A 25,262-nucleotide genomic window follows, 5' to 3' on the forward strand; every position below is an offset into this window, starting at 1 on the left:
TCTCATTGTTTTCCCCTGTATAAACCTGAGGACATTGCTGGCTTTAAATTCAGGTGGCATGTTACTTCCTAAAGAATCAAGCATCAGATCTTTAAAACATTTTGGGGGTGAAAACTTTACTTGTACAGCATTATTGCATTGGCGAACCGTTATACACTGTACCTGATATTCAGTTTTATTAAAGACAGTGGGTCTGAGTATCCAGAGGCAATAGAACCAACAATTGACTCAATCCCATCCATTGAGGAGACAGTAATAGAAATTATGCTGATAGTTCGGAAGATAAAATGCACAACAACATAGACACTTTGGACAAATGGCTAGTTTGTGTACTGTACATTTTATCTAATTCTTTGAATGGGACTGAGATGAGTTTCTATCTCTTAAGCTGTTAAGAGTGCAGAGTTTGGTTGTATCACAGTTGAGCTTCATCCCGCTTTTGCTGAATATCTGTACAAGTAACTTGCCATGAGGAGTGAAGCCCTGTGGAGTTGTAGCCTCTCCCCTAGCTAAAGTAAAGACCGGTGCAGAGTGCTTTTTGCCATTTCAATGTCCCAAAACCCTGCTTTAGTGAAGTACTTTTAAAATGTAGCCACTATTGCCATGTAGGAAATGCAGCATCCAACACAGCAAGCCCTCTCAAATTGCAATGAGATAAATGACCAGATAATCTTTTTCCCAGTGATGTTGGCGGAAGAATTAATATAAACCAGGAAAGATGCCTTGCTCCTCTTTATAATAGTGCAGTGGGAATTTTACCACCTTCCCTGAAAGTCAACAAGGCAGCACTCCCTCATTACTGGCACTGGATTATCGCTTGTCTCTGAAGTGGGACTTGAATCTAATTCTGATTCGGAAGCAAGCGTGCTATCTACTGAGCCATGGCTGAAACTGCATAAAAGTTTGGTTGCTATAACCCCTGCAGCATTAACCTAACCAGCTCCGCTGCTATCATTGTTTTTGCATAGTATTTACAGCACAGAAATAGATCATCTGGCTCAACTGACCCATACCAGTGTTTTATACTCCACACGAGCCTCCTCCTAACCTTCTTAACCTTGTAGAAGTCTTAAAGCACCTAGTTAAAGGTCCAACAGGTTTGTTTGGAGTCACTAGCTATCGGAGCACAGCTCCTTCGTCAGGTGAGTGAAAGCTAGTGATTCGAAACAAACCTGTTGGACTTTAACCTGGTGTTGTAAGACTTCTTACTGTGCCCACCCCAGTCCAACGCCGGCATCGCCACATCATGGCTTCTTAACCCTAACAGACCTAATTTTCTACAACTTTCCCCTTGTGTGTTTAACTAGTTTCCCCTTGAGTGCTATGCAATGTGCATGAACTACCTCATCTGATTGCACAATCCACATTCTCATTAATCGCTGGGTAAGGAAGTTTTTTCCTAAATTCGCTTTTAGATTTATTAGTGACAAGCTTATATTATGGCCCCTAGGCCGGTCTCCCCCCAAAGTGAAAACATCTCTGCATCTACCCTATCAAACTCGATGGGCCGAATGGCCTCCTTCTGCATTGTAAATTCTATTAAACCTGTCCACCTTAAAGGTCTCCATCAGGTCAACCCTCGCCTTCACTTTTCTAGTGAAAAGCCTGTTCAATTTTTCCAGATAGATAAACCTCTCACTTCTGGTAACATTACTGTTTCCTGCACTTTCTCCAGTGCCTCTATATTCTTTCTATAATATGGAGACCAGAACTGTTTACGGTACTCTCAAGTGTAGTCTAACCGAGGTTCTGTCTCCTTCTGTGGCAGTGACTGACCTGGATGTGAAGTTCCAATACCGGGGCAAACAGATGGGATCGTTGATCACTGTCAGCAACCCTCATGGCTGCCGCCTGTACTATGGGGACCTCGGTCCTATCCCAGACCAAGTGGAGCTCTTCGGACCCATCACCCTGGAGCAGGTCCGTTTCCCCAGCACGGACCAGGTCTCTCATGAGAAGCAGCGATTTTACACCAATCACTTGTTGGATGTCATGGACCGAGGTCTGATCCTGGAGATCCATGGCCAGGATATTTATGCCATCCGCCTGTGCCAGTGTAAAGTGTTCTGGTCTGGGCCCTGCGCCATTGGACCACCAGGACCTAACCCCCTTGAGAGGGAGAAGAAGATCAAACTCTTCAGTTTGGAGAACTTCCTCAGTGGTGAGTTGGCCAATTTTGTTAAATTATTAATTTTAATTTGTGTCTGAAAAAAGGTCAGGGATGTTGTGTTGACAATGGACTATTTCACATTTATATCGTATCTATATACGTATACGTATATATGGCACCGTATCTATATCAAGCACTCCCATCTTAGGGCGGCACGGGGGCACAGCAGTTACCACTGCTACCTCACAGCACCTGGGACCCAGGTTCGATTCCGACCTCGGGTGACTGGCTGTGTGTGTGGAGTTTGCACATTCTCCCAGTGTCTGTGTGGGTTTCTTCCGGGTGCTCCGGTTTCCTCCCACAATCCAAAGATGTGCAGGTTAGGTGGATTGGCCATGCTAAATTGCCCCTAGATGGGGTTACGGGGAGAGGGTGGTGGCTTGGACTTAGGTAGAGTGCTCTTTCATAGGGGCAATGCAGACTCGATGGGCCGAATGGCCTCCTTCAGCACTGTAGGGATTCTGTGATTGAATAAACAATAAAGATCACGGTCATTCAATCCCAATCTCAGAAAAATATTCGCAAACAGATTTGTGTGTCCAGCATATGTAGAAAACAAGGCAAACAATTTTCTCATAGCAAGGTTGCGCAAACAGCAATATGCCAATGACATGGTAATCTGCTTTTTAGTTATGGTGGTTGAGGGATAGATACTGGCCAGACCACTGGAGAGAACTCACCTTCTTTACTCTGAATAGTGCCATAGGATCTTTTACTTTTCACCTGGACAGGGCCTCAATCTAATACCTATAGCACCTTAACAGAGTAAAAACGTCCCAAGGCACTTGACAGGAGCAATCACTACAAACATTTGACACTGCACATAAGGGAGTATTAAGGTAGAACTTGTCAAAATAGGGCTTTAAGGAGCATCTTAAAGGATGAGAGAGATAGAAAGGTTGAGAGATTTAATGAGAGAATTCCAGAGCTTAGGGCCAAAACAGCTGAAGATACTCACCAATGATCAAAGGAAATTGAAGATACATTAGGGACCAAAACTGGGGGGGGGCACAAAAGTCTCAGGGTATTAGGGTGGAGGAAGCTGCAGAGTCAGGACATGGCAATGCTTCTGCAACACCCTGGGCGAGTGTGTGGTTAACTGCAGCCCCACAAGCCCCGGAGTCCCAACATAATTAACCAATAATTTCTATAAGGTGTTTGAGATCTTTGGCCCTTGGCTGCTCCAGTGACTTACAGGGGAGTAAAACACAAAGAAAACTGTTTATTTACAACAAGAGAAGAGGTAAACCTATAATGGTGATAAACTATTTGTGATTTTTATCAATGACTCGGAGGAGGGGGCTGAAGGGTGGGTCAGTAAATTTACTGATGACACCAAGATTGGTGGAGTAGTGGATGAGGTGGAGGGCTGTTGTAGGCTGCAAAGAGACATTGATAGGATGCAGAGCTGGGCCGAAAAATGGCAGATGGAGTTTAACCCTGATAAGTGCGAGGTGATTTATTTTGGTAGAAAAAAATTGAATGCGGATTACAGGGTCAACGGCAGGGTTCTGAGGAATGTGGAGGAACAGAGAGATCTTGGTGTTGGTGTTTATTAACAGGGGGCTTGAGTTTAAGAGCCACGGGGTTATGCTGCAACAATACATGTCTCACCAGGGTCCACATTTGGAGTATTGTGTGCAGTTCTGGTCACCTTATTAAGGAAGGATGTGGAAGCATTGGAAAGGGTGCAAAGGAGATTTACCAGCTTGCTGCCTGGATTGGAGGCTAGGTCTTATGAGGAAAGGTTGAGGGAGCTAGGGCTTTTCTCTTTGGAGCGGAGGAGGATGAGAGGCGACTTAATAGAGGTTTATAAGATGATGAGGGGGATAGATAGAGTGGACGTACAGAGACTATTTCCATGGGTGGATGTAGCTGTTACAAGGGGGCATAACTATAAGATTCAGAGTGGGAGATATGGGAAGGATATCCGAGGTAGGTTCTTTACTCAGAGTGGTTAGGGCGTGGAATGGACTGCCTGCTGTGATAGTGGAATCGAACACTTTAGGAACGTTCAAGCGGTTATTATATAGGCACATGGAGCACACCAGAATGACAGGGAGTGGGATAGCTTGATCCTGTTTCGGACAATGCTCGGCACAATATCGAGGGCCGAAGGGCCTGTTCTGTTCTATGTTCTAAACTAAATTACTCCTGCAAAACTAATTACTCCTCTTCACCGTCCCACCATCTACCCACACAAACACAAGACAGACACCCAGTGGGAAGGGAAAGGATCAAAATAATGGGGTTTCAAAAGACATAAGATTAAAATCTTTGCTGCTGAGGTTGTAGTCTTTGTGGTCGGCTATCTCCTTGGGACGTGGAGTATTGAAACCACCAGTTTATTTGGATCTTCTGGCTGTAACCTACAGGCACGATTCCCAGGCTGTACAATCCCCTCTCGGGTGACACTTTAACTTGTGTTGACCTAAGCCTCCCCAAGAAAGATGCACTTCAGGCCCATTCAGTTTCTTATCTGTTGTCAACCTAGCAGACTGACCAACAGCTTGTCTAAGTTAAATAGAGTATCAAAGCAGCAGCTTTCACAAGCCTTAGAGCAACTTGGTAACCTTACAGGGAGAGGAATCCAGAAAGTAACCCCCCCCCCCCCCCCCAACTCTGTCTTCAAGCTTTAAATACTCACTAGCTAGCTAAAGAGAAAACACTGTATACCTAGAGTGAGCCCCAGCCGAGATGTCAGAGAGAGTGAGTTCTACCCTTTCTGGGAGGGACATTTGACAGAGTTCTGCTCGGCTCCTGAGCTCATGTCAAACTGAAACCCTAACAGATAGAGTCACACAACAAGGAGCGTTCCGAAACAATCTGGACCAATCTGCCAAGTCCTGGGAAATGAAAGTAGCCGATTGGCTGCCAGCCAAGTCCATCACAATGTGGCATCACTGGACCATGCTAAGTAGCACAGCTCACCAGGAGTATCCAAAAAATAAAGGAGTTACACAGAAAGCAAGGTTTTAACATGGGAATCCTTAGAAAGCAATAATTTTAAAACTGAGTTGTTCCCTCAGTACTGCATATGGAGTCCCTGTCTAGATTTGTGTTCAAATTTCTGAGGAGAACTTGAATCCATGACCTTCTGATTTAGGGCAGGAAAGCAGGTCTCAAGTGTGAGAGCTGCAGCATGATGGGCTTACACCTTTAATATAGTACAAGGTCATTTTCCCAGGTAACCTTACAATCTCACACTGCAGCGGCAAGCAAATAAGATGCTCCAATCAAGGATCTCTAGGTGGCAACAAATTTCATCTTTATAAATAGAAGAGAATATGGGTTACAGAAAACCTTATCTTCCACTATTGGCAGGTCCAAGGGACCCCTCACTCCCGGGGAGCCCCTGCAATTATCAACTCACTCCCGGGATCCCCTGCAATTATCAACTCACTCCCGGGATCCCCTGCAATTATTGACTCAGTCCCGGGGATCCCCTGCAATTATGGACTCACTCCCGGGGATCCCCTGCAATTATGGACTCAGTCCCGGGGATCCCCTGCAATTATGGACTCACTCCCGGGATCCCCTGCAATTATCAACTCACTCCCGGGATCCCCTGCAATTATGGACTCAGTCCCGGGAGCCCCTGCAATTATCACTCAGTCCCGGATCCCCTGCAATTATCACTCAGTCCCGGGGATCCCCTGCAATATTGACTCACTCCCGGGGAGCCCCTGCAATATGACTCACTCCCGGGAGCCCCTGCAATATTGACTCAGTCCCGGGATCCCCTGCAATTATGACTCAGTCCCGGGGATCCCCTGCAATTATTGACTCAGTCCTGGGAGCCCCTGCAATTATTGACTCAGTCCCGGGAGCCCCTGCAATTATCGACTCAGTCCCAGGGATCCCCTGCAATTATCGACTCAGTCCCGGGATCCCCTGCAATTATTGACTCAGTCCCGGGGATCCCCTGCAATAATCGACTCAGTCCCGGGGATCCCCTGCAATTATCAACTCAGTCCCGGGAGCCCCTACAATTATCGACTCAGTCCCGGGGATCCCCTGCAATTATCGACTCAGTCCCGGGATCCCCTGCAATTATTGACTCAGTCCCGGGAGCCCCTGCAATTATTGACTCAGTCCCGGGGATCCCCTGCAATTATCAACTCACTCCCGGGAGCCCCTGCAATTATTGACTCAGTCCCGGGGATCCCCTGCAATTATTGACTCAGTCCCGGGGATCCCCTGCAATTATGACTCAGTCCTGGGATCCCCTGCAATTATTGACTCAGTCCCGGGAGCCCCTGCAATTATGGACTCACTCCCGGGGATCCCCTGCAATTATTGACTCAGTCCCGGGAGCCCCTGCAATTATTGACTCAGTCCCGGGAGCCCCTGCAATTATTGACTCAGTCCCGGGAGCCCCTACAACTTCAACTCACTCCCGGATCCCCTTATTCGACTCAGTCCCGGGGATCCCCTGCAATTATTGACTCAGTCCCGGGGATCCCCTGCAATTATTGACTCATCCCGGGATCCCCTGCAATTATGACTCAGTCCTGGGTCCCTGCAATTATGACTCACTCCCGGGAGCCCCTGCAATTATGGACTCAGTCCCGGGGATCCCCTGTAATTATCGACTCAGTCCCGGGATCCCCTGCAATTATTGACTCAGTCCCGGGAGCCCCTGCAATTATTGACTCAGTCCCGGGAGCCCCTGCAATTATTGACTCAGTCCCGGGATCCCCTGCAATTATTGACTCAGTCCCGGGAGCCCCTGCAATTATGACTCACTCCCGGAGCCCCTGCAATTATTGACTCAGTCCCGGGATCCCCTGCAATTATTGACTCAGTCCCGGGAGCCCCTGCAATTATTGACTCAGTCCCGGGAGCCCCTGCAATTATTGACTCAGTCCCGGGAGCCCCTGCAATTATTGACTCAGTCCCGGGGATCCCCTGCAATTATTGACTCAGTCCCGGGAGCCCCTGCAATTATCGACTCAGTCCCAGGATCCCCTGCAATTATGGACTCAGTCCCGGGGATCCCCTGTAATTATCGACTCAGTCCCGGGATCCCCTGCAATTATTGACTCAGTCCCGGGAGCCCCTGCAATTATTGACTCAGTCCCGGGAGCCCCTGCAATTATCGATTCAGTCCCGGTGATCCCCTGCAATTATTGACTCAGTCCCGGGAGCCCCTGCAATTATCGATTCAGTCCCGGGGATCCCCTGCAATTATCAACTCACTCCCGGTGATCCCCTGCAATTATCGACTCAGTCCCGGGGATCCCCTGCAATTATCGACTCAGTCCCGGGGATGCCCTGCAATTATTGACTCACTCCCGGGGATCCCCTGCAATTATCGACTCAGTCCCGGGGATCCCCTGCAATTATTGACTCAGTCCCGCGGATCCCCTGCAATTATTGACTCAGTCCCGGATCCCCTGCAATTATTGACTCAGTCCCGGGATCCCCTGCAATTATTGACTCAGTTCCCGGGATCCCCTGCAATTATTGACTCAGTCCCGGTGATCCCCTGCAATTATCGACTCACTCCCGGGGAGCCCCTGCAATTATTGACTCAGTCCCGGGGAGCCCTGCAATTATTGACTCAGTCCCGGGGAGCCCCTGCAATTATGGACTCACTCCCGGGAGCCCCTGCAATTATCGACTCAGTCCCGGGAGCCCCCTGCAATTATCGACTCAGTCCCGGGGAGCCCCTGCAATTATTGACTCAGTCCCGGTGATCCCTGCAATTATTGACTCAGTCCCGGGGAAGGCCCCTGCAATTATCGACGCAGTCCCGGGATCCCTGCAATTATTGCTCACTCCCGGGGAGCCCCGCAATTATTGACTCAGTCCCGGGGAGCCCCTGCAATTATTGACTCAGTCCCGGGATCCCCTGCAATTATTGACTCAGTCCCGGAGATCCTGCCATTGTACTAAAGCAACACTTATCAAACTCATAGAATATTTATGTGACTGATATTTATTGCCCGCCCCTCTTTTATGGTGGGGCGGGCAATAAACAAAGAAATAACTGTTGCATGTAGAAATGGTACAGCAGTTATCATGGGGGATTTTAATCTACATGTCGATTGGTTTAACCAGGTTGGTCAAGGCAGCCTTGAAGAGGAGTTTATAGAATGTATCCGTGATAGTTTCCTAGAACAGTATGTAATGGAACTTACGGAGGAACAAGTTACCCTAGATCTGGTCCTGTGTAATGAGACAGGATTGATTAATGATCTCATAGTTAGGGATCCTCTCGGAAGGAGCGATTACAATATGGTTGAATTAAAAATACAGATGGAGGGTGAGAAGGCAAAATCAAACACTAGTGTTTTGTGCTTAAACAAAAGAGATTACAGTGGAATGAGAGAAGAACTGGCTACGGTAGACTGGGAGCAAAAACAGATAGTAAAGGTTTCTACAAATATATAAAACAAAAAAAAGTGGCTAAGGTAAATATTGGTCCTTTAGAGCAGTGCTTCTCAAAGTGTGGTACGCGTACCGGTGCCGGTACGCGTACCGGTGCCGGTACGCGAGCCGTCGTCTGCCGGTACGTGGAGTACTCCTAGAAAAGTACACTTTCACACTTGCGCAAAGGTGAGTGCTGAGCTGGGGCTGGGGCGTTCCAAGGTTCCGTCCTCGTGCTGAGCGGGGAGGGTGGCGGGGGGGGGGGGGGGGTTGCGTCCTCGGGCCGTGCTTGGGGGGGGGGCAATTATATTACATTATATTATTGCAAATATATCCATTATATTTGCAATAATGTAATATAATTGCCCCTGCAATAAGATATATCTCAAAAACATTTCTGGGGGTTCACATCCCCACCCCCCGAACCCCCAGCTGGATTGGCTTGTTTCGCTCACCGGTCCCTGGCACATTGAAAAAAAAAACTGCCGGTACGCAACATCAGATAGTTTGAGAAGCACTGCTTTAGAGGATGAGAAGGGAGATTTAATAATGGGAGATGAGGAAATCGCTGAGGATTGAACAGGTTTTTGGGTCGATCTTCGCAGTGGAAGACACAAATAACATGCCAGTGGCTGATGGAAATAAGGCTATGACGGTGAGGACCTTGAGAGGTAGTGATGGGCAAGCTATGCAGCTAAAGGTAGACAAGTCTCCTGACCCTGATGGATGCAACCCAGAGTAATAAAAGAGACGGCAAGGGAAATTGGAAATGCACTCGTAATAATTTACCAAAATTCACTGGACTCTGGGGTGGTCCCGGTCGATTGGAAATTAGCAAACGTGACACCACTGTTTAAAAAAGGAGATAGGCAGAAAGTGGGTAATTATAGGCCAGTTATCTTAACTTCGGTTGTAGAGAAGATGCTGGAACCTATCATCAAGGAAGAAATAGCAAGGCATCAGGATGGAAATGTCCCAGACGCAGCTGGGTTCATAAAGGGCAGGTCGTGCCTGCTAACTAAGTGGAACTTTTTTGAGGACATTATCAGTTGCGGTAGATAACGGGGAGCCAATGGATGTGGTATATCTGGATTTCCAGAAAGCCTTTGACAACGTACCACCACCAAAGGTTTGCTGCATAAGATAAAGGTACATGGCGTTAAGGGTACAAGTAGTAGCATGGATGGCGGATTGGTTAATTAAAGAGAGCAAAGGAGGCGGGTATTAATGGGTGTTTTCTCTGGTTGGCAATCAGTAGCTAGTGGTGTCCCCTCAGGGATCAGTGTTGGGCCCACAATTGTTCACAATTTACATAGATGATTGAGAGTGGGGGACCAAGCTGCAATGTATCCCAAGTTTGCAGCACGACACTAAGATGAGTGGCCAAGCAAAAAGTGCAGAAGATACTGAAAGTCTGCAGAGGGAGTTGGATAGGTTAAGTGAATGAGCTAGGCTTGGCAGATGGAATACAATGTTGGCAAATGTGAGGTTCTCCATTTTGGTAGGAATAACAGCAAAAGGGATTATTATTTAAATGATAAATATTAAAACATGCTGCTGTGCAGAGAGACCTGGGTGTGCTAGTGCATGAGTTGCAAAAAGTTGGTTCACAGGTGCACAGGTGATTAAGAAGGCAAAATGGAATTTTGTCCTCATTGCTAGAGGGATGGAGTTTAAGACTAAGGAGGTTTTACTGCAACTGTATACAGTGTTAGTGAGGCCACACCTGGAATACTGTGTTCAGTTTTGGTCTCCTTACCTGAGAAAGGACGTACTGGTGCTGGAGGGTGTGCAGAGGAGATTCACTAGTTTATCCCAGAGCTGAAGGGATTGGATTACGAGGAGAATTGAGTAGTCTGGGACTGTACTTCGTTGGAATTTAGAAGGATGAGGGGGCATCTTATTAGAAACATATAAAATTATGAAGGGAATAGATAGGATAGATGCCGAGGAGATTGTTTCCACTGGCGGGTGAAAGCAGAACTAGGGGGCATAGCCTCAAAATAAGGGGACGTAGATTTAGGACTGAGCTCAGGAGGAACTTCTTCACCCAAAGGATTGTGAATCTATGGAATTCCTTGCCCAGTGAAGCAGTTGAGGCTCCTTCATTGAATGTTTTCAAGATAAAGATAGTTTTTTGAAGAATAAAGGGTTATGGTGTTCGGGCCGGAAAGTGGAGCTGAGTCCACAAAAGATCAGCCATGATCTCATTGAATGACGGAGCAGGCTCGAGGGGCCAGATGGCCTACTCCTGCTCTTAGTTCTTATGTTCTTATGCTCGTCTCAAGCTGGCTGCAGCCTCTAATCCGGTTGATCATCCCATCCTCCTCCAAACCCATCTCCGTTCTTCCAAGTGCCAGTGCAGACTCGATGGGCCGAATGGCCTTCTTCTGCACTATGAATATTAGGAAGACTTAAAAACATTGAGCCCATTGCCTTTGGTTTCACTGCAAACTTGGGTCCCCAGCCATAAACTCTCTCTGGCGACTGACTATCGGAGACCGAACTCATTCATTTGCGTATTTGATCCCCGAGCTTCCAACCACATCCTCTGTAATGTCACCCGGACCTCACCCCTGCCTCAGCTCATCTGCTGTTGAAGCCCCATCCAAGTCTTTGTTGACTTTCCTACACAATCCTAGCCAGCCTCCCATAAGCTTGAAGTCATCCAACACCCGGCTGCCTGTGTTCTACCTGGCAACAGGTCTTGTTAACCTATCACCCCTGTCGTTGTTGACCTAAACTGACTACCAATTAAACATCAGCCGGTGATTAATGGTGTACCTCAGGGGTGGTGCAGGGACCACACTTTTCACAAAATACATTAATGATCTGGAGGAAGAAACTGAAGGCCACTGTGCTAAGTTTGCAGATGATACAAAGATCTGTAGAGGGACAGGTTAGTATTGAGGGAGCAGGCGGGCTGCAGAAGGACTTGGACAGGCTAGGAGAGTGGGCAATGAAGTGGCAGATGGAATACAATGTGGAAAAGTGAGGTTATACACTTTGGATGGAGAAATGGAGGCATAGACTATTTTCTAAACGGAAGATGCTTAGGAAATCAGAAGCACAAAGGGACTTGGGCGTCCTTGTTCACGATTCTCTTAAGGTTAAGGTGCAGGTTCAGTCGGAAGTTAGGCAGGCAAATGCAATGTTAGCATTCATGTCGAGAGGGCTAGAATACAAGACCAGGGATGTACTTTCTGAGGCTGTATAAGGCTCTGGTCAGACTCATTTGGAGTATTGTGAGCAGTTTGGGCCCCGTATCTAAGGAAGGATGTGCTGGCCTTGGAAAGGGTCCAGAGGAGGTTCACAAGAATGATCCCTGGAATGAAGAGCTTGTCGTATGAGGAACGGTTGAGAACTCTGGGTTGTACTCGTTGGGAGATTAGAAGGATGAGGGGGGATCTTATTGAAACTTACAGGATACTTTGTGGCCTGGATAGAGTGAACATTGGGAGGATGTTTCCACTTGTAGGAAAAACTAGAAGCAGAGGACACAATCTCAGACTAAAGAGACTATCCTTTAAAACAGAGATGAGGAGGAATTTCTTTAGCCAGAGGGTGGTGAATCTGTGGAACTCTTTGCCGCTGAAGGCTGTGGAGGCCAAATCACCTGAGTGTCTTTAAGACAGAGATAGATAGGTTTTTGATCAACAAGGGGATCAGGGGTTATGGGGAGAAGGCAGGAGAATGGGGATGAGAAAATATCAGACATGATATCAGACTCAATGGGCCGAGTGGCCTAGTTCTGCTCCTGTGTCTTATGATCTTAACACTTTCATCCTTGTTTTCAAATTCCGACATGACCTTGCCCCTCCAGTTCCACAAAGCTCCAAGATACCTGCACTCCTCTAATCTAATTCTGGTTACTTCATCACCACGCCCCCCTGGTTTTAGTTGCTGTACCATTTCCAACTGTGTCTTCAGCTTTCTAGGTCCTAGCTCCAGGGATTCCCTCCCTAAAACCTGTCTGCCTCTCTTTCCTCCTGTAAGGCAATCCTTTAAACCTATCTCTTGAGAAAACCTTGGCATCTGCTTAATATTGTCTCAAATGGCTCTGTAACAGATTTTCCTTTCCAACAGGTGCGTGGGACATTTTCCCATGTTTTTTTAAATTTAGAGTACCCAGTTATTATTTTTTTTTCAATGAGGGCAATTTAGTGTGACCAATCCACCTAACCTGCATATCTTAGGTTGTGGGGGTGAGACCCACGCAGACACGGGGAGAATGTGCGAACTCCACACGGACAGTGACCCAGGCCCAGGATTGAACCCGGATCCTCAGCGCTGTGAGGCAGCAGTGCTAACCACTGCCTATGTTAAAGGTGCTATATGAATACAAGCTATCTTTTCTTCCTCATCTTTTTCTCCCCCAGCAAATAGTGACACATTCCTGGATCTCGTGCAAATGACAAATGATGGTAAGCGTGTTCAAAGAGGCAGGATTTACAGTGTGCCATAAGAAGGGAAGAGAGTTTAGGGAGAGGATTCCAGTGCTTAAGGCTCAGACAACTGAAGGCACGGCCACCAATGTTGGAACAATTAAAACTGGGTACGTGCAAGGAGACCAAATCGGAGGAGCACAAGACCTCTGAAGACTGTAGGGTAGTGCAGTTTACAGAGATGAGGAGGGGCAGACCACAATGGGATTTGAAAGCCAAGATGAGAATTCTAAAGCGAAGAAGAAACACCTTTTTAAAACTATTTTTCTCCTTTCAATGTTGTTTCTTCCTGACGCAGAATTGATAATGTACAGAAAGGACAGGACTAGTGTTGCCCCGCTCTACGAGATCCAGCTCTGCTTTGGAGAGGAATGGCCAGACGGTAAACCCAAGGAAAGAAGTTGATCATGGTGCAGGTAACAGAGCTAGACAGGGTGTGGAAGGGTGGGTGGTCAGTATCTCTGAGCTGGGGACCCGGGATCCTATTGCAGTTTTCTGAAATCTCTACGTTAGTACACAAAGAATGGCACCTTGGGTGTGGTATCGGGAGGCTGTTGTCATATTAGAATGGACACCTCCCTGAGGAGGACCCCATTGTGTGGACAACCATGAGAAACTCCTACTGTGTGAACACCCTACCGAGGGAGGATTATGAGATCTGGACTCTCTGTCCATAAGGGATCCTGTGATTGGATTACCCTTCCCAAGAGAGGGTCCACTGTTTTAAAGACTCATTTGAGAGAAGATCTCGGGCTGGATTCTCCATAGCCCTGCGCCAAAATCGCATTTGGCGGAGGGACGAAGAATCAACTTTCCCGGCGGAATTGGGCCTGGCGCTGCTCCGGCGATTCTCCGGGCCCCGAATATCCGCGCGTCCGCGAATTATGCCGCGCAGCTGGGGGGCCATTGCCAGAGGCCCTCCCAGCGATCCTCTGCTCCTGACCAGCCGAGTTCCACAGCGTGGAACTAATGTGGTCTGGCTGGTCGGGACTCTCACGTGGTGGCTGCGGGGCGGGGGGGACCGGGCACCGGGGGGGGGCCTTATGGGTGGCCGGGGCACAGGTCGGGCCGGTCCGATGCAGGGGCGCACAGCCGATGGGGAGGGGACCTATATTAGAGCTTCCTCCGCTGTCCGAGTCTGCCATAGCACTCGGCGAGGCCGCTGGGAGTGCGCAAGCATGGCCGGGGTGCACATGCGCGGCCCCGGAACCAGAAGTGTGGGGGCCCGTATCCGCAGTGGGGACATAGCCCCATTTTGGGAAAATCCAGCCCCCTGATTATAAAACAGTTTACTTTTTATAAAGGTGTGTGTTGGTGAAGGTGAATTGGTGTGTTAGTGAATTGGCTGCTTTAGGGTATCCCAATGGTTACATTCCTACAGCAAAGGAGGTCCTGATGCAGAATCTATCTTTTGGTTATGAACTCCGTCTCGACTGTGCAGTGTGGTATTTTTAACATTCAGTTTTTTGTTCCTTGCCCCTGGGGTGGTTCAGGTGATTCCGGTTGTGGCTCGCATGATGTTCGAGATGTTTTCGGGGGAGTTGTCGTTCGACAGTACAAGTATCCGCCTGCAGATTTCAAACCCGGACCTTAAGGATAACGTGGTGTTTCAGTTTAAGAACTCCATCGGTTACTTCAGACCCAACAGGGCCAGGGACAATGGCCGATGCAGCCCGCCAACCTACAATGAGGTTACAAAGTGCACAGTAAGAAGAATAAACTCCCCAGAACGCTGCCATGTTTCCCAGTCGTGGCCTCTAAATCTGCTACTGACGTCCTTTGAGGAAGAGTCTGAGTTCAAGCCCAGGCAGACAGCAAGGCAAACCCTAGAGCTTTATGCTCTCGATGCAGAACTTGGAGTAGAAGTGTTCAAGCTGAATGAGCTCCTCTTATTCCCTCAGCATGGATTTGTGCATTTGCCTTTTTATTATTACCTCCTCTTTTAAGAATTAGAGCTGCTTCATCCTGCTTCTATCAGATTGCAATGCCATGGACAGCATAACAACTTCTCAGAGTCACCTTTTCTTCATCCTAACTTTAATAAAAAAAACACCTATCAGTGGTTTTAAGGCCACAATTGTGTATCTAGAGATGACCAATTCCTTTTAATTAGAGATCAGATCTCACTGTGTACATCTTTGCAGTCTTTTAAACTTTGAGGATGATGAGTAAAATAGACTTCACATCACAAGATGCTGACTGTATCCTCGAGAGGGGATTTCCTGTATTCATTGTGTAATTAACGGTGGTTCCTCCTGTTACGATCATGCTTTGGTTTGGATTTGAGAACTTCCACAGTACCAACCCCCTACTCTCCACATTTTGTTTGCAATGCTTCTGCAATATAAATCATTTGTTTTTTTAAGTGGTTTTCTACTCTTATTGGATTAGTCGGTCGATAAATTTAGAACTTCAGGATTATTTATGTCTTCTGTTATGATCCTGATCCAGACCCCCAAATGTTTGGTACGATCCACGTCGAAACCGGTAACTTCTCTTTAGTCAAAGATGGAGATCCAAGACACTTGCTAAGAGAATAAAGCCACGAGATTCCATAGGTGTTGAACAAACAAAATAAACTGTACGATACAAAGTTTAGAACAGTTAAAATATCTAAATATAAATATATTTTTTATGCAGCTTATGCTTGAACATTCAGAATTACATGAGGTACATATAAGTTAACAGACTGTCTTTGAATACCCCACAATGTACGTCAAATAGCCGATGCGGTTGACAAATCCCACGGATTTTTCAGCAACCCAGCCAATGTCAGGGACTCTGAGTCACCAAATCTCCTCCTTACAACTCTGCCTCCACAAGGAATAACACTTCTGCACTTTGAAGAAGCCAGCCCTTGAACTCCTTCAAAGCTAGTTCGACTCGGACTGCCTCAACGGCTGCTTAAGTCCAAGGGTTTCAAATTGTCTCCCGCCCTGGTTTCTGAGTCTGCATTCTAGCCTATAATTACCGGTGAAATTTCAGCTCTCTAGGGTTTTTCTTGAGTCCTCTCTAACTGGAGTCTGCCACCTCAGTGCCCCAGAGCTAATAACAGCACTCCAGCTGGATGGAACTAACCACCTTTTTTCGACTGCTCCTGACTAACTCTGCCTGACTGAAAAAGAACTCGTTCTTGAACAGATCTGGGTGATCTTACAAAACTCTCCCAGAGGGCCCCATCCTTTACTGGGCAGGCACAAATGTAACAAGCGTTGTTGTTCTCTAAATCTGAAGAAGATTGTAGACCATGGGGCAGCACGGTAGCATAATGATTAGCACAATTGCTTCACAACTCCAGGGTCCCAGGTTTGATTCCCGGCTTGGATCACTGCCTGTGCAGAGTCTGCACATTCCCCGTGTGTGTGTGTGGGTTTCCTCCGGGTGCTCCCAGTTTCCTCCCACAGTCCAGAGATGTACAGGTTAGGTGGATTGGCCATGCTAAATTGCCCTTGAGTCCAAAATTGCCCTTAGTGTTGGGTGGAGGTGTGCGGTTGGGTAGGGTACTCTTTCCAAGAGCCGGTGCAGACTCGATGGGCTGAATGGCCTCCTTCTGCACTGTAAATTCTATGAATCTATGAGACCTATAGTTAACACAAATACTTTATTCAGTGGGTTCGTTCTGTCTCCAGAGCTCAATCAGACATAATACAGTCAAGAGTTAAAACAAGAGAAGCTAAGGTAAGCTGCCTAAGCTGAGCTGTCTCTGTGTGCTGCTGCTCACTAGCCCTGTGCTTCTAAAAGAGGTAGATCCTCCCTTGGGTCGGACCCCTTATACCCACCTCTGATGCTGCCCTCTAGTGATGCTGTGGCTGTTACATCTGTACTGTAGTGCCTGCTGAATGTGGTCCGTTGATTCTACGTTCCTTACGTTGAAGGGCCTCTATTTTGTCTTGTGGTCTTCATTTGCAGCGCAGCTCTACATTGTGAGGCAAAGTGGTTGTGTTTTCCACTTCAAACACTGTTTGGGCTGGTTTAGCACACTGGGCTAAATAGCTGGCTTTAAAAGCAGACCAGGCAGGCCAGCAGCCGGTTCAATTCCCGTACCAGCCTCCCCGAACAGGCGCCAGAATGTAGCGACTAGGGGCTTTTCAGAGTAACTTCATTTGAAGCCTACTTGTGACAATACGCGATTTTTCATTTCAATTCATTTCACTGTTTGCCTGAAACCGGTCATTGCCCTTTTAAATGGGCATGTCATCACGCGCAGTAGGCTTTTCGTCCATCTCAAATCTTCGGGGAACCTGCGCATGCGCGTGGCCCACATCCTGGTTCGCGCACACAAGATTGCCGCTGGAGAAGCGCCTTCTGGATGCCTGGGCCACCATTTTGACTGGTTGGACCACGTGGTGAAGGCCTTGTTCCCGGTAAGTAAATTCTTCATACTCTTCTTTACTTTTCTCATGTGTAGAGCATTTTTGCATGGCCATTTCTAGGGTCAGGTCTTTGCGTTACAAAACTGCTGAAAGATTCTCCCGGTTTTGCAGACGTCTGGTAAAACTTGAATCTTTCAAATATCTTTACTTCAGATTGACAGGGTTTTCAAATCTTTTGATTATTATTTCCAGCTTGCCCCTTGTCCTCCCCTTCCGAGTAAATGAAGGAATTATATATTTCTATGGCCTGCAAACCCTGCCATGGATAAAAGCAAGGCTATCTTCTAGAATCAGAGGCAGAGGTCAGATCCTTAGCTCTAGATGGGAATTAAACCGTTGTATGAAAAGTTTCCAATTGGAATGCTATTCCCAGTGGTTTTTGAGCAGGCGTGGAGTTTGAAGTGAGTCCGTCTTGATGATTGGTCTCGAAGGGTCCCGAATGCTGCGAAGCCTTCCTTGGTCGAATGTCCGGTTTAAGTTTTCTTCTCTTGCTGGTGTCTAGCTAGCTTTCTGAAATCACTCCTGGTACTCGTCTGCATCAGCAAGCTCCTTGGAGTTTTTTAATCTGTGATAACATAAATGAGACGAATTGTGCAGATGTTACATTGGCCCCAAATGGCCTTTTTGTGATACCCAAACCTGGAAGGGCCAGTACTGCCCCAAGGAATCCCATATTACACTCACTCACATACCCTGCTTTCACTAGCAGCTCCCTCTTCCATAACAGGAGGAGGTCACTCAGTTCCTCCAGCCAGTTACAGCATTCAATTAAATCATGCCTCAACCAGACCATTTGTCTGCACATTCGCCACACGCTTCTGGTCTAATTGGACTGTCAATTCACTCAAATCTGTTTTGCGTTCGGGGAATTCATAACTTCCCTCTTTTTTTTAAGTCACTGTTGTGAACCGGGTCCTTTTCTTCTTTCTCTTTTTGGGGACTATTGAAAAAAGGATTTTTTTCACATTACTTACGTAGTGTCTCCCACCCATCCTCCTCCTCTCACCAAAAAAAAAGGTCTGTCCGTCGGATTGCTAAACTAACAAGTTTTAGTTTTTTTAGTTTTCAGTAGTTGGAAGTTAGTTCATTGGGAATGGAGGCTAGGGCAGTTGAATGTTCCTCCTGCAGAATGTGGGAGGAAAGGGTCACCTCGAGTGTCCCTTCTGACTACATCTGCGGGAAGTGCACCCAACTCCAGCTCCTCGAGAACCGCGTTAGGGAGCTGGAGCTGGATGAACTTCGGATCATTCGGGAGGCGGAGGGGGGTATTGAGAGGAGTTATAGGGAGGTAGTCACACCTCAGGTAAAGAAGAAGGTAGATGGGTTACCGTCAGGGGAGGGAGAGGGAAACCGGCAGACAGTGCAGGGATCCCCTGTGGTCGTTCCCCTCAATAACAAGTATACTGTTTTGGATACTGTTGCGGGGGACGACTTACTAGGGGTAAGTAATGGGGCACAGGTCTCTGGCACAGAGTCTGTCCCTGTTGCTCAGAAGGGAAGGGAGAAGAGGAACAGAGCACTTGTCATTGGGGCCTCCATAGTTAGAGTGAACAGACAGGAGGTTCTGTGGGAACGAAAGAGACTCACGGTTGGTGTGTTGCCTCCCAGGTGCCAGGGTTCGTGACTGTCTCTGATCGTGTTTTTGGGATCCTTAAGGGGGAGGGGAGCAGCCCCAAGTCGTGGTCCACATAGGTACCAATGACATAGGTAGGAAGAGAGATGGGGATTTGAGACAGAAATTCAGGGAGCTAGGGTGGAAGCTGAGAGCTAGAACAAACAGAGTTGTTATCTCTGGGTTGGTACCCGTGCCACGTGCTAGCGAAGTGAGAAATAAGGAGAGAGAGGAGTTGAACACGTGGCTACAGGGATGGTGCAGGAGGGAGGGTTTTGGTTTCCAGGATAATTGGGGCTCATTCCGGGGTAGGTGGGACCTCTACAAACAGGATGGTCTTCACCTGAACCAGAGGTACCTGTCCTGGGGGGGGGTACCAATATCGCTGGGGGGGGGGGGGGGGGGGGGGGGGGGGGGGGGGGGGGGAGATTTGCTAGTGCTCTACGGGGGGGTTTAAACTAATTCAGCAGGGGGATGGGAAACCTAAATTGTAGTCCCCAGTGTACAGGATGTTGAGAGTAGTGGAGGTCAGGGATAGGGTGTTAAAAGTTCGAAAGAGGGCACCTGAAGCAAGACGCTGGTTGAAGTGTGTCTACTTCAACGCCAGGAGCATCCGGAATAAGGTGGGTGAGCTTGCAGCATGGGTTGGTACCTGGATCTCGATGTTGTGGCGATTTCGGAGAACATGGGTAGAGCAGGGACAGGAATGGTTGTTGCAGGTTCCAGGATTTGGATGTTTCTGTAAGAACAGAGAAGATGGTTAAAAGAGGGGGGGGGGGGGGGGAGTGGGGGGGGGGGGGGGGGGGGGATGTGGCATTGGTTAATCAAGGAAAGTATATGGTGGTCGACAAGGACGTTGAGGACTCGTTCTACTGAGGTTAGTATGGGCTGAGGTTTGGAAACAGGAGAGGATGAGGTCACCCTGTGGGAGTTGTCTATAGACCTCCGATAGTTCCAGAGATGTAGAGGCAAGGATTGCAAAGATGATTCTCGACAGGAGGCGAGAGTAACAGGGTAGTGTTATGGGGGACGTTTAACTTTCCAATATTTGACTGAAATACTATAGTTTGAGTACTGTAGATGGGTCAGTTTTTGTGCAGTGTGTGCAGGAGGGTTTCTGACACAGTATGTAGGACAGGCCAACAAGGGGCGATGCCACATTGGATTTGGTACTGGGTAATGAACCCGGCCAGGTGTTAGATTTAGATGTAGGTGAGCACTTTGGTGATAGTGATCAAAATTCGGTTATGTTTACTTTAGCAATGGGCAGGGATAGGTATATACCGCAAGGCAAGGATATAGCTGGGGGAAAGGCAATTATGCTGCTATTCAGCCAAGATTTAGGATGTATAGGATGGGGAAGGGAAACTGCAGGGGATGGGTACAATGGAAATGTGGAGCTTTTTCAAGGAACAGCTACTGCGTGTCCTTGATAAGTAATGTACCTGTCAGGCAGGGAGGAAGTTGTCGAGCAAGGGAACCGTGGTTTACTAAGGAAGTTGAAGCACTTGTCAAGAGGAAAGAAGAAGGCTTATGTTAGGATGAGACATGAAGGCTCAGTTAGGGCACTTGAGAGTTACAAGTTAGCCAGGAAGGACCTAAAGGGAGAGTTAAGAAGAGCGAGGAGAGGACACGAAAAGCCGTTGCGCGGATAGGATCAAGGAAAACCCTAAGGCTTTCTATAGGTATATCAGGAACAAAAGAATGACTAGAGTAAGATTAGGGCCAATCAAGAATAGTAGTGGAAAGTTGTGTGTGGAATCAGAGGAGATAGGGGAAGCGTTAAATGGATATTTTTCGTCAGTGTTTACACTGGAGAAAGACAATGTTGTCGAGGAGAATACTCCGGTTCAGTCGACCAGGCTAGATGGAATTGAGGTTCACAAGGAGGAATTTTGTTAGCAATTTTGGAAAGTGTAAAAATAGATAAGTCCCCTGGGCCAGATGGGATTTATCCTAGAATTCTCTGGGAAGCCAGGGAGGAGATTGCAGAGCCTTTGTCCTTGATCTTTATGTCATCTTTGTCGACAGGAATAGTGCCGGAAGACTGGAGGATAGCAAATGTTGTCCCCTTGTTCAAGAAGGGGGGTAGAGACAACCCTGGTAATTATAGACCTGTGAGCCTTACTTCGGTTGTGGGTAAATGTTGGAAAAGGTTATAAGAGATAGGGTTTATAATCATCTTGAAAAGAACAAGTTGATTAGCGATAGTCAACACGGTTTTGTGAAGGGTAGGTCATGCCTCACAAACCTTATTGAGTTTTTTGAGAAGGTGACCAAACAGGTGGATGAGGGTAAAGCGGTTGATGTGGTGTATATGGATTTCAGTAAGGCGTTTGATAAGGTTCCCCACGGTAGGCTATTGCAGAAAATAAGGAAGTATGGGATTGAAGGTGATTTAGCTGTTTGGATCAGTAATTGGCTAGCTGAAAGAAGACAGAAGGTGGTGGTTGATGGCAAATGTTCATCCTGGAGTTCAGTTACTAGTGGTGTACCGCAAGGATCTGTTTTGGGGCCACTGCTGTTTGTCATTTTTTATAATGACCTGGAAGAGGGTGTAGAAGGATGGGTTAGTAAATTTGCAGATGACACGAAGGTCGGTGCAGTTGCGGATAGTGCTGAAGGATGTTATAGGTTACAGAGGGACATAGATAAGCTGCAGAGCTGGGCTGAGAGGTGGCAGATGGAGTTTAATGCGGAAAAGTGTGAGGTGGTTCACTTTGGAAGGAGTAACAGGAATGCAGAGTACTGGGCTAATGGCAAGATTCTTGGTAGTGTAGATGAACAGAGAGATCTCGGCATCCAGGTACATAAATCCCTGAAAGTTGCCACCCAGGTTAATAGGGCTGTTAAGAAGGCATATGGTGTGCTAGCCTTTATCAGTAGGGGATCGAGTTTCGGAGCCACAGGTCATGCTGCAGCTGTACATAACTCTGGTGCGGCCGCTCCTGGAGTACTGCGTGCAGTTCTGGTCACCAAATTATAGGAAGGATGTGGAAGCTTTGGAAAGGGTTCAGAGGAGATTTACTAGGATGTTGCCTGGTATGGAGGGAAGGTCTTACGAGGAAAGGCTCAGGGACTTGAGGTTGTTTTCATTAGAGAGGAGAAGGCTGAGAGGTGACTTAATAGAGACATATAAGATAGTCAGAGGGTTAGATAGGGTGGACAGTGAGAGTCTTTTTCCTCGGATGGTGATGACCAACACGAGGGGACATAGCTTTAAATTGAGGGGTGGTAGATATAGGACAGATGTCAGAGGCAGTTTCTTTACTCAGAGAGTAGTAGGGGTGTGGAACACCCTGCCTGCAATAGTAGTAGACTCGCCAACTTTAAGGGCATTTAAGTGGTCACTGGATAGACATATGGATGAAAATGGAATAGTGTAGGTCAGATAGGCTTCAGATGGTTTCACAAGTCGGCGCAACATCGAGGGCCGAAGGGCCCGTTCTGCGCTGTAATGTTCTATGATTTCTCTTGATTCATTTTGTTTCAACCTATACACTGGTCCCCTGTTTGGAAAGTGTTGTGTTATGTTACTTCGAGTAACGTAAGCTGCTACTTGATGTAGGCTTTGCTGAAGGATGTTCCAGAGATAGGTTCAACGTATTTGAGTGATTAACAATGTTCCTAAATGAGTTCAACACTCTGCTAATCTGACTATAGTAACTCAGTCTACTCTAACTATACAAGGTTGCTCTAGACCACGTGCTAGGGTGTGATGTTGCTGTTAATCAACCCTGTCTTCCTCTCTAGGTTTCTGCCGGTGGAAGAGGCAGAGCCTGTGTGCCTTGTCCTTTTTATAGTGGTCGTGTAGTGCCGCCTTGTGGTAATGCCACCTCTGGGTGTCCTGATTATCCATTGGTTGTGTCCTGTTCTGATGACCCATTGGTTGCGTGTCTGCATATCATGTCAGAAAAGTTCTAGAGGAAAACGTGTAATTCAAGGCAGACAATTACAGACACCAATTTATTCTTAGTTCCTCTTTTGCAATAACTGTTGCACAGTGCAACCCATCCTATTCAGGGGCCTCCTATTTTGCAGGGTTGAACACCGTGCACAGAAACATTGCTACCAGCAGACTTGAGTTTGATCCATTTCTGTCAACTATGCGGAATATTCATTACTCTGTGCAACACCCAATCCCCCAAAAAGAAAATCAGGGAAGGAATCAGAATGACTGGTTTATATCTAATAAACTTTAACAGGTGGGTTGGGGGCGACACGGTGCCACAGTACTTTTTTTTTGTTTAAATAATTTTTATTAAAATTTTCACAAAATATAAACAACTAAACAATATTAACAAAACAACCATGGTAAAAACCCAAGAACAACCACCCAACTTCAAAAGCAACTGCAAACAAAAAACAAAACACCCAAACAACAAAAGGGAAAGAGATAACACCCGCCACATCCCACAGACCCATGTACACAGTTCTCCCTCCCACCGAACCAAACCCCGCCCCCCCCGGGTTGCTGCTGCTGCCGGCCTATTTCCCTACAGTTCCGCCAGGAAGTCCAGGAAAGGCTGCCACCGCCTAAAGAACCCTTGTACTGATCCCCTCGGGGCAAATTTCACCTTCTCCAATTTAATGAACCCCGCCATATCATTGATCCAGGCCTCCACACTTGGGGGCCTCGCATCCTTCCACTGAAGAAGAATCCTCCGCCGGGCTACTAGGGACGCAAAGGCCAGAACACCAGCCTCTTTCGCCTCCTGCACTCCCGGCTCCACTGCAACCCCACAAATTGCGAGTCCCCAGCCTGGCTTGACCCTGGATCCCACCACCCTCGACACCGTCCTTGCTACCCCCATCCAAAACTCCCCCAGGGTTGGGCACGCCCAAAACATATGGGCGTGATTCGCTGGGATCCCCGAGCACCTAGCACACCTGTCTTTGCCCCCGAAAAACCTACTGATCCTCGTCCCAGTCATGTGGGCCCTATGCAGCACCTTGAACTGTATAAGGCTAAGCCTCGCACAGGAAGAGGAGGAATTCACTCTCTCCAGGGCATCCGCCCATGTCCCCTCCTCAATCTCCTCACCCAGCTCATCTTCCCATTTCCCCTTCAGTTCCTCCACCGAGGCCTCGTCTACCTCCTGCATTACCCGGTATGTGTCCAAAATCCTCCCTCCTCCAACCCACACCCCCGAGAGCACCCTGTCCCGTACCACCACGTGGGGGCAGCAAGGGGAACTTCTCCACCTGCCACCTGGCAAACGCCCCTAACCTGCATGTACCTAAACATGTTCCCCGGGGGAGCCCAAACCTCCCCTCTAACTCCCCCAAGCACGCGAACCTCCCCTCCACAAACAGGTCCCTCAACCTCCTAACCCCTACCCTGTGCCAGCCCAGAAATCCGCCATCAATGCTCCCTGGGACAAACCGATGGTTCCCCCGTATCGGGGCCTCCATCAAGCCCCCCCCCCCTTCTCCCCTATGCCATCTCTATTGCCCCCAAATTTTGAGGGTAGCCGCCACCACCGGGCTCATGGTATACCTCGTTGGAGGGAGCGGCAACGGCGCCGTTACCAGCGCCTCCAGGCTCATGCCCACACAGGACACCACCTCCATCCTCTTCCATGCTGCCCCCTCCCTGTCCATTACCCACTTACGCACCATCGCTGCGTTGGCAGCCCAATAGTACCCACAGAGGTTGGGCAACGCCAGCCCCCCACCAATCCCTGCCCCGTTCCAGGAACACTCTTCTCACCCTCGGAGTCCCATGCACCCACACAAATCCCGTAATACTCCTGTTGACCCTCCTAAAAAAGGCCTTTGGGATAAGGATGGGGAGGCACTGGAACAGGAACAAAAACCTCGGGAGCACCGTCATCTTAACGGACTGCACCCTCGCCGCCAGTGACAGCGGTAACATATCCCACCTCTTAAACTCCTCCTCCATCTGCTCCACCAACCTTGTGAGGTTGAGCTTGTGCAGGGCCCCCCAGCTCCCAGCAACCTGGACTCCTAGGTACCTGAAGCTCTTCCCTGCCTGCTTCAGTGGGAGCCTACCAATCTCTCCTCCTGATCCCCCGGGTGCACCACGAACAACTTGCTCTTGCCCAGGTTCAGCTTATACCCAGAGAAGCCCCCGAATTCACTAAGAATCCTCATCACCTCCGGCATCCCCCCCACCAGGTCCGCCACATACAGCAACAGGTCATCCGCATAAAGCGACACTCTATGCTCCTCCCCACTCCGCACCAGACCCCTCGAGTTCCCTGACTCCCTCCATGCCATGGCCAGGGGCTCAATTGCCAACGCAAAGAGCAAGGGGGACAGGG

General features: G+C 48.1%; 1 pseudogene; it reads left to right on the forward strand.

The window, feature by feature from the left end:
- LOC119973486 overlaps positions 1-14,897 on the forward strand; it is a 33,383-nt pseudogene extending 18,486 nt beyond the window's left edge.
- The last annotated feature ends 10,365 nt before the right edge of the window (positions 14,898-25,262 follow it).

Source organism: Scyliorhinus canicula, chromosome 11, assembly GCF_902713615.1.
Source record: "Scyliorhinus canicula chromosome 11, sScyCan1.1, whole genome shotgun sequence".
Classification (NCBI taxonomy): domain Eukaryota; kingdom Metazoa; phylum Chordata; class Chondrichthyes; order Carcharhiniformes; family Scyliorhinidae; genus Scyliorhinus; species Scyliorhinus canicula.